Source organism: Eubalaena glacialis, chromosome 15 (genome assembly GCF_028564815.1).
Source record: "Eubalaena glacialis isolate mEubGla1 chromosome 15, mEubGla1.1.hap2.+ XY, whole genome shotgun sequence".
In the NCBI taxonomy this organism is placed as follows: Eukaryota; Metazoa; Chordata; class Mammalia; order Artiodactyla; family Balaenidae; genus Eubalaena; species Eubalaena glacialis.
Genome location: NC_083730.1, coordinates 48,392,073 through 48,402,868, shown reverse-complemented (window position 1 = coordinate 48,402,868; position 10,796 = coordinate 48,392,073).

The following is a 10,796-nucleotide window of genomic DNA, read 5'->3' as shown; positions in this document are numbered from 1 at the left end:
CATATTCTCCATTGTGTTCTCCACTTAGTGGTGCAAGGTGGAAAATACTAATGTGGGGGAAATAGGAATGATTGGAAAATAAATTCTTGATTTAAGTTCCCCTCTGCATCTAAGAAACAGTCAACTTAGTGTAAAACACATGAAATCTGAGCATAGTCAAAAATCACAAGTCAAGTGGAAAATATACAATCTTTAAACTTGGAGTGTTGTAGAGAAACAGAAGTAAGAATAAAGCAAATAAAAAAATGATTAAACAAAAAATAAAAATTCTAAGAAACTGAAGAAGAGCCATCGGGTTAATTCCAAGTCTGACTGTTGTTCTTTTGTTCAGTGGTAGTAAGACTACGAAATATCCCCAAGTAGAGCAGCAATTGCCATTCTGTAGCACTAATTTTTTTTGAGAAGATACCATGTAGCACCCATGTGTTACAGAGTGGTATGCATGTTTTTTCATTATGTGATAACTAAGTAGATTCTCAGAACCACATTAAAGAATGAATTTTGAGCAATTAGAAAAACTAAAAGAAAATCATAAAAAGGGTTTTCTATGTTTCCTTTCCCCATTTTTTACATTTTCATTCACCTTTCAACCCACTGCAATCTGCCCTTAATTCCAGTTTTCATTAGGATCAGTAATGACCTACCTCCTTGTCTCTCAATTTGGTAAGAATGTTCTAGATCTCATTGTATTTGGTCTCTTAGTAACATTCGACACTTTTGAAGTCTCTCTCCTTGAAATATCCTCCCCCATACACATCACTTTCTTGAATTTCCTCTGACATTTATGGTCACTCTTTAGACTTTCTTTTGGAAATGTTCCCTTTACCTGGTCATTAAATGTTGGAATTACTCAAAGTTTATTCCTGGATTCTCTTCTTTTCTCATTCTATATTCTCCCTCTAATGAATGGTATCTATACTGCTTCAATTTCCACCAGCATTTGGTTGACTCATACACTGCAACCAGTGGCCTAGAACTTGTTAAATAACATTTCATCTTGGATTTTTTCAAAGGTGCTCCAAACTTAATGTATTGGACACTAAATTCACTCCTTACCCCTGTGAAAGGCATCCCCATAGGAGTAATCCTTAACACATCCATCTCCCACATTCTATATCCTATGCATCATTTTTATTTAATATTAATTTTTAAATGCTTCCAAGTCTATCTACTTGTCTGGATCTTGTTATCATCATCTTCCTTTCTAAACTAAATTAAGGCAATACCTTCCTACATGGTGTGTCCCTATTAATTCTTTTCTCACTTTTCAAAATCTATTACCTACCACAGCTTAATGCCACTTCAATAACTTTCCAAAGCTATTAGGATAAATGCCAATTTCCTTAAAACGTTGCTCAAGGCAGTCATTTCACATAGGTTTTTCATTCACATGCTGTACTGTTCAGTATTTTTGTTCCTTGATTATTTCATATATTCGCATGCTTTTGATTGGAAATCTCTACTTCTAGTACTCATTTTGCCTGGTTGAATGCCAACTCCTCCTACAGCTCTCATCTCAGTTCTTAATTCTTTAGGTCAGCTTTCTTCTGACCTCCCTGATTGGCTCAAACTTCTCTGGTATGTGGTTTCACTGAAACCTGCAACTCTACTCCATAGCATTTATTATGGGTATACTTATATATATGTATTTGTGTAATAATAGTATTTAATATTTGTATTTAAGTCATAAGCTCTTACCAAATCTGATACTACTTGCTATCATTTTTTTTAGTGTCTATAACAGACCTGGCACCTGATAGGTATTCAAATATTTATTGATTAAGTGAATGACTGTAAGAAAGCACAGTTAAGATGCAATGTGGAGAGATATGAAATGCTGTGGAGAATGGAATGGCAAGGACAGCAGGGGCAGATTAGCAAATGAAAAAGAGGAAAAGGATATGGGTCCCAATGAGTGGAGATTATGGGTTAATATCAAGTCTATTTATATATTACTTTTACTTATACTTGTGGTATTGATATAGCTTCATTATGTTAGTTGTTGTAAAGGATATATGTACTTACTATAACATATTAATAGAAAGGACTTAAGAAAATTGTTCAATAAAATACAGATAGAGTATAATTCATACACAGTGATTAATTCAATTTAAAATAGTTCATTGTCTTTTTAAAGATATGAGTGATACGTCCTTTTAGGATTCTTAGGAAGATGTGGCATTTATGATAGCAATTTGGGCCTTAGAGTGAATAGGATTTGTAAGAAATATCTACTCCCAAATGATGTGCAAACAAATCTCTGTTTCTCAGTTTGGGAACTCAGTTTAGATGAGCCACCGTTATTGGTTTTCAGGTAGAAATTGTAAAGTTCTGTCTCAGACTAAACTGTATTCTAAGTAAGCTTCAGTAATAGCACTGTGTTATTGCTGAGCAGCAAGAAAATACTGAAGATATGTTCTACACTTACATATCTTACATATTGTATATAAGTGTCAGGGGAACCACTGATCGAAACCACCTGCCCTGGCCAGGCATGATAGTAACCACTTGCATGAGTTATCTTACAACAGGAGGTCCTGGTAAGGAACGTGGAACTAACAAGCTACCACCAACCGGAAGATTTCAGGAAAGGTCAAAAGGAGAGAGGAGACTCCAGTCCATATGTCTTACCAACCTCCCAGAATCCTTCTCGCTTGATTCCATCTAGGCTGAGTGATGCGTGTGCCACCAGGAAGGGCCCTGAGTCAGAATGATTGACCAGAGACAACCCAGAAACTAACCCCATCACCATAAAACCTGAGACTGTGAGCCACATGGCAGAGCAGTTCTCCTGGGTTCCCTTGCCCTGTTGCTCTCTGCCCGGGTGCCCCTTTCCAATAAAGTCTCTTGCTTTGTCAGCACGTGTGTCTCCTCGGACAATTCATTTCCGAGTGTTAGACAAGAGCCCACTCTCGGGCCCTGGAAGGGATCCCCTTCCTGCAACCTATGCACACATTATTTCTTTCTTGGAACTGCTTACTATTCTGTTATCTCATAGGCAGAAACAAAATGTATGCTATATTTCCACCTGTAAAGCTGCATTTTCCTTCCTTCTCTTACTATTAAGTTTTAGCAACAATAATAATTTGAAAAAAAAAAAAAAAAGCCTGAAGACAAAGGGGAAAATGGTGCAAGAGGATACGGCTTCTGTTTAATTTAATGAGATTAAAAAATCATTTAAAATCTATTTGTTCTTCTTTGTATTACCACAGTGCATAATGACAGTACTTGGAATTAATGTACATCCACCAGCATTACAATGGGTATTCACTGTAACTTAGCAACAGCTAAGTGTGGCTTCTTCAGCTTGTTGATTTCCATTGCTAGACCTGGGAGGCCATAGAAAATTCAATTTACTCTAAATTTCTTATGTTGCCAGTTAAATGTTAAGCTCCTGTTTACTGAAAGCTCTTTTGTGGATTGCCAGTTAGAATTCAGCAAGCTCTGTTCTACACAGCAGGAGGTATTGGCCATTTTCTTTTTGCAGAGAGTGTAGTAGAAAACAAGTTTCCTCTATAGCAAGTTTCCTCTCTCTTGTGTCCATATGTTTTAATGAGGATGGTTCCAAATAAGAAAAGCAAGAGAGGTATATCACTCACAAAACTTAGAACAGACCTTTAACTCATGGAAAGTTCATAATTCTACATGAAATAATTAAAAAGAAATGCCCTTTTACTCTGTCGCAATTTCTATTCTAACAAGTGCGTGCATTTTAAAAAATAACTACTTATATCAGCGCATTGTAAAAGCAAAATAAATGTTTACACAAAAAACTGAGGAGAGAATTTAAATAGAAATTTAATAAGGTCCTTTAAATTCAACACATTTAGTTTAAAAACAAACCCCATACTTTGTCCTTGTTTTACTCTCAAACACTATTGATAGGTGACTCTGAATTGAAAAAGACTCAGTTCAAAGGTCATTTAGAGCTACATACCTACATTTTAAGACACTTTCTATTTTTAAGACATTAAGCTGCATCTTTACTTTTTTTCTCCAGCAAAGTATCAAAAAGAGAAAGAATAAATTTTACTTTCTAAGTGTATGTATCTCAGTGCTAGGCAGTTTATGTTAATATATTGTTGTTATATATGATGTCAACAGGAGGTCTGTGTTAGCTTAGTTTATCACTGACTTCCACAAATTAAACAGGATACTTGTTTTGGAAGACTGAAAAAGTAAATTCTTGAGAAGTTATTATGGAAATAATTTCTGATTTAAGAAAACTACTGATAAATCAAAAAGTTACATCTTACAGCACTCTAAGTTTTACATTCATGTTTGGATGTATGGGACAGAAAGTAAATGGAATATCTCATTTGAATGACCCAGTTTATTATACATTGTTTTTAATATCAGTTTATGATGCACTGAGAAATGTGTCTCTTTCTCTTTCTGTGAAAATAAGAAATTCCCACAAGGAAAGGCTTTAATATAGTCACAGTTTGCCTGTGAATGTGTGTTCTACTTTTGAAATGACTGTATTATGAAATCTGGAATTTTTTCTATTTGAAAATTTCTTTTGCAACAACAGCTCTTATTATCAAGATCTCTGCCACATAGAAAAATTTTATATCCTTTTTTCTATTCACAAACTGTTTAAAGATCTCAGAGGAAAGCTGTCCCAAAGTATTTTCCCATAATTTCCTGAGGCAAATAAATTAAATTTGGTTATTCCCCCCAATTTTTTGGACCTCTGTCTTAATTCACTTTAAAATACGGCAAAGAAAGATAACAGGAAAAAGAGTAAGATGGAAGTCAATAAGATGGCTAGTGATGAGGTAACAAGTGAGATAATGCTACAACAAGAGAAATCTCATTGACAGGGTAGCAAAGAAGGTTTAAAAATGGCCTCAAACATTTGCAAAAAAGTGAAAAGCATACAAAATACTATCTGATTACTATGTAATAAATTGGAAATGAACAATGAAAGGGGACACCAAAATATACCCTTCATTTGGAAAGTATAAACCACTTGACCAACCAATCAACAAACAAAAATAGCAAAACCCAACAGACAATGGAAACAGACACTTCTAAACAATAAAAAAGATAGTCATAATGGGAATTATTTAGAAATCAACACAATAAAATCTCTGCAAAGACAACTGTGTGGGACACTTCCTTGGAGGAAAATTTATTAGGGGAAAAAAATCAATAAACTAGGCATTCAATTCAAGAAGCTAAGAAAACAAGTAAAAAAAAAAAAAAGAATAGTGTAAAGCCATACTAAGTAAAAAGATTTAATTTAAAGTACAAATAAGTGTTAAAAAGACCAGTAAAATAGGCAAAACTGAAAAACTGATGATAAAGAAAGAAAAAAGAGAATACTGTAAAAATCAATAAAGAGAAGCCTCAATTAAATAGAGTCAGGAAACCAGAAGGGGAAACTCTCATGCCCTATGACAATAGCAGAGCCCAACAGGAAGAAGAAAGTCTTCCTCTTCTTGCCTGGCAAGAGCTCTGCCAATGAAAGACTTGGTGGCCAGGATGGCAGAATAGGAAGACCTTGAACTCACCTCCTCCCACAGGCACACCCAAATTACAACTATTTACAGAGCAACGATTGATGAAAAAGACCTCTTCTACCAACTAAAGATATAAAGAAGGAAAACAACGAGATGGGTTGGAGGGGCAGAGACTTGGTATAGTCAAGACCCATACACCCTGGTGGGCGGGCCACAAATGAGAGGATATAGTTGCAGAGGTTCTCCCCAAGGAGTGAGGTATCCAAGTCCTACATCAGGCTCCCTATTTCTAGGGTCCTGCACCAAGAAGATAAGCCCCCAGGACATTTGGCTTTGAAAGCAACCGAGCCTTACTTTCAGGAGACTCAGAGGGCTGTGGGAAACAAAACTCCACTCTTAAAGGGTGCACACAAAATCTCACATGCTCTGGGACCCAGGATAGAAGTAATTTGAAAGAGGCCTGGGTCAGACCTACCTGCTAATCCTGGAGAACCTCTCAGAGAGGGAGGAGGCAACTGGAGCTCACCCTGGGGACATACACTCTGGTGGCAGCCATTTTTGGGGAGCCTGTCTACCATGAGGACCCTGATGTTGGCAACTTCCATTTTAGAATCCTCCTTCTAGCTTATTAGCACTGGGACATGGCCTCACCCACAGCCTGTGGACCTCAAGCCCAGCAGCTGTCTGGGCAGGAGGAACACAGCCCCACCCCCCAGCAGGCCTGCTGCCGTAAGACCCTCTGAGCCCACAGCCACCTCAGGACTCAGCCCTGTCCACCAGAGAGCCCAGGACCAGACCTCACACACCAGTGCACCTGCACTAGCTTGGGGAAACCCATGGCTCTGCAGCCAGAGACCCACGGACCCAGTTCTACCTACTAGGGGCCAGCACTAGCCTTACCCACCAGTGGGCAGACCGACCAACTCTGGGACCGCTAGGACCCTATAGCCAGAGATCCTCTGACCTGACACCAGTGAGCTGGCACTAGTCCCCAGACTGCCTGCCTTGGCCCTGCCCACCACGGGCTGACACCAGCTCCAGGACCCCCAAAGCCCTACAGGTGGGGACCCAGGGTCCTTGCTCTTAAGTGTGAGTTTGGAAATTTGGGATGGAAGAAAGACTCATATTTTTCAATGCAAATGCATTTATTGATAGGAATTATCTTTACCAAGTACGTGCATGCTATTTTTCATAATAGACTTTAATAAATCAAAAACACTCTCACTACATACTCTTAGTAGATAGATAGATAGATAGATAGATAGATAGATGCCTCAAAATCATGAGAAAGGCAGTGATGACATTTAACTAAGAGGACTTTTGGGAAAAAATTACAAACTTCCTTGAACTTAACTCATAAGATATCTATGCTCTGCCCATAGCCTCCCATCTTTCCACCTCTCTCATGCTTTCGTTTCCTGTAAACGTCTTCTGAAAAATCATAGTTCCTCTTTTGAACTTCTCTACTCCTGGTAGTGTTTCTCATTCTGAAAACCATGGGGACATTTCAAAAAAAATATTGTCTTTTTTTTCTCAAGTCATTTTTCTTCTCTCCTCCCGGCTAAAATATAAGATTCTACTGTTTAGTATATTAAAATGTAGAATTACACTCCAATTTAGAACTTTCACTACTGCTGGTCCATTATTATACTTAGCCCTGGATGGAGTCTTTGCAATCGATTTTACACTTAACAGTCCCGTCAACTTTCCTAACATCATCCTCTACTTTTTACCTCTAGCAAATGCTCTTTTTTCTTGTTTAACAAAAATATAGATACTATGCTTTGAGTTAATTTCTTGCCTTCACTCATTTATTCATTCAACATAAGGATTTACTCTGTCCTCTGCAAAATATCAATTTTTTATATTGGAGAAACAAGAAAAAATATGTCCTTCCACCTTTAAGGGTTCAGAGACTGGGGGAAGCAGTAATATGTGCATCATGGTAAGTGCCTTGAGGAGCTATGTAGCCTATACTCTGCAGATACAAAATTGAACACAACATAATTCTACAAGGGAAGGCTACCTATTGGCATGCATATTGGAGAGAACATTCCTAGGAAAGATATCGGCATGTGAAAATTTTGCAAGTGTTAGAAGGCATATACAGTTCAAGAAACCACAAGTAGTCATTCATGACTGAATCAGGAAATAACATTTTCAACTACACATTTTAAAAAGTTAACCAGAACAATAGTATGATGTCCCTGAGATTGTGAAAAATTAGAACAAGGATAGCAGTTTGAGGATCTTTACAATAGTTCAGGGACTAAATGATGATGTCTAAAATGAATCAGGGGCATTGGAAAGAGAAAGGAGACAAAATAGATACTGAAGAGCTAGAAATGGAGGAATTCGGGGACTGATAAGATATAGACAATAAGGAAGAGATATTGATCAATATTGTTGCTATTCTTTGAGACTTTGAATATAGGAAGGAAAGCCAATTTTTGAAGAAAAGATGAGTTTATTTTGGCCATATTGAATTTGAGGGGCATTTTAAACATTCAGAAGGAGAATTGTAAGCTTTTGAATACCTTATACCCCTAAATATACCAAGATTTTTTCCCTTCACTCTTTTCCCAAAAAATCTCTAAAAACTACTATTGTGTTAGAATCCCTCCCACATCTCTCATGTTATATTTTCTTTTTTTTTTCTTTTCAATTACTTTATTTGGAGCATCAAAGTAATGTTGAGAGAGGACACATTAGCCTGAAATGACTTCAATCAATGCTAATTTGGGAAACTTATAGAGGTCACCAACAGAAAAGTGAAAAAGGAAGCAAAGAAAATTAACACCAATTAGTCATTATTCCTGGGAGTGTGATCTCACAGATTTAAAGGCCGCATGTCATTACAAACAGGCTCGTTAAATACTTTAAAGAAGCAATAGAGAAAATGGTTATGTAGCAGAGATAACAAAGCTTTTCCAAGAGGAAGAGAAATTTTAAAATGTTCTGTTATACAAACGGCTTATTGTGGCTTTGGATAAAATTCACTGTGACAGCATGGATTGATCATTAGCCACCTCTCAGACAACACAGATGCTCAAAAAAGATGATATTTTATAGAAATCTGTGTTACATAAATCCAAAAGAAATCACTCTGATAAAGTAAAGCGTCTCTGATGTTGAAAATTAAAAACCAAATAAAACAGTTTCATTATTTTATGTAATGTGTAATTTTAAATATGTATAGTAAATTAAATATTATACTTTTGAATATTTAATCTACAATCTGAAAGTAGAGTAAATATATAAAATTCCCAAAGGGAACTGTATTTACCTTATCTTTCAGCATACACATTAAATGGATCTGGAGCTCCCAATAGTGGCAAGTACCATACATATGCCAAATAAGGATCTGAATGGCATACCCTGTGCATTGAATTATCAGCCCTTATCTTTCCATTATACAACTTTTACCCTACCAACCGTGTTCAGTCCATGCATTTTAATCATTTCAAGTCTGTATTTTCCCTTCAGTTTCCTATTAGAACTCAAGCCTAGCTTTAAAGTCAGGTAATAGGGCTAGAGTCCATCGTTCCTAGCATTTTATAACCTCATGATCTGAGTATTAAACCATATATTTCCAGCTGCTAATTGACATTCTGTTTTAAATTAGATACGTCCTCTCTGGATTCAAAACACATCTGCCCTCTTAATGCAAATGTAGGCAATAGCCAGAAATTACTGCTGCTGGGCTTCATCCACAAATTGAAATCCCCCAGGTGCTATGGCAATCATTATAGTTGCATAATGAAGAATGAAACTTAAGGTGGTGTTGACAAACATCCTGCGGCCACAATGGGGAGCCTACTGACACCAGGCAAGTAAGAGCAAAGAGACAGAAAGAAACCAGATCCATGAACAATATTCAAAAACTTTTAATCCAAATCCTGAAGTCTGTTTAAGTTCTTGCTACGTAAGCCAATGAAACTCCTTTATTATTTAAGGTATTTTGAATTTACTTTTATATGCAACTCAATTCAACTTTATCAATATTTACTATAGTCTACATTCTTCCTTAAACACAGTCATTTTTTTTCCCACTGTAAAGGTATCCTCCCTGGTCTTAGTTACCCCACAGTCAGCATACCTCTCAGCTGAGTTTGTACAGCTATTATTATAACATCTGTTGATTCTACCCCCTTTTAGTACTGGGTGTAAACTTCTTCTTGTGACATTCGAGGACTTTATAATCTAGTTCCATTTAAATTCCCAGACACATCCCCAGCCACTCCTCCTAATACTGTCTATGCCCCAGACATTGTTCCCTAAGTGCATTTCTTTCACAATGTGTGGTTTATATAGGATGGTCTCTGTATCAGATATGTCTCTTACCCACTTCTCTAACAAGTAAACTTCTCCTCATCTTTCAATACCCAGCTCATTATTTCCATTCCACTAGGAACATGATTTTCCCGTGCAGAGTAAATTATTCCCCTCGCTGTGTTTTTCTCCACTGCACTCTTGGACACTTCACTCCTGAAATTATTCATCATTGTCTCTCTGTCTCTGTCTCTGTCTCTGTCTCTGTCTCTGTCTCTCTCTCTCTCTCTCTCTATATATATATATTTACTGGATTATAAGATCTTTGATGGCAGAGACTGTAGTTTTTTGTCTTTGTTTTTTTTGGAACCTGGCACAGTACTTTGCAGATATCCATGTGTAGCAGACAAAATAAACGCTAGATGGAAGAAAAGGAGGACAAGAAAGAGGGGAAAATAGAGAAAACGTAAAATTGCTCTCACAGAAGAAGGAAACTCTGAGCACAGGAGACAGTTTTTACAGATGAGGAGTATAGCCATACTAGTCACAGATGACTGCTTCCTAAGAGGTGATCCATGAAATACGTAAATGCTCCTCCGCTAGGAATCACAAGTAGAGCTCGCTTTCATCTAGTGCTGGATAACTAGTAAAATGTATCTTATTCGTTTAAGGGTAATAAAAAGTAGTTTAGTTTCAGTTTAAAGGTCAGAACATGAAGATGACCCAAATATATTACTTTGAAAATCAAATTTGATCAAATAACATCTTGTGAGCAAAGCATGAGGAAACACAAGTGCACAGATTAACACAGGATTCATGCCGATTCTTTGGCAGAAGGAGGCGCTGTCTAATGGTGACCGTAAGAATTTGTAGGAATCAGTCCATGAAGTTACAGAGACTATTTTGACATAGAAAAGCAACAGTGTTTTTCTGGGATCTTAGTTATAAACATATTTTTCAATAAATTGTGAAATATTTTTCAGAAATCAATACCCTTTTCTCATTGTAGTTACTGCTTGTTTCTTTGGATGATGTTAAGATTTTGAGTTTTACTCT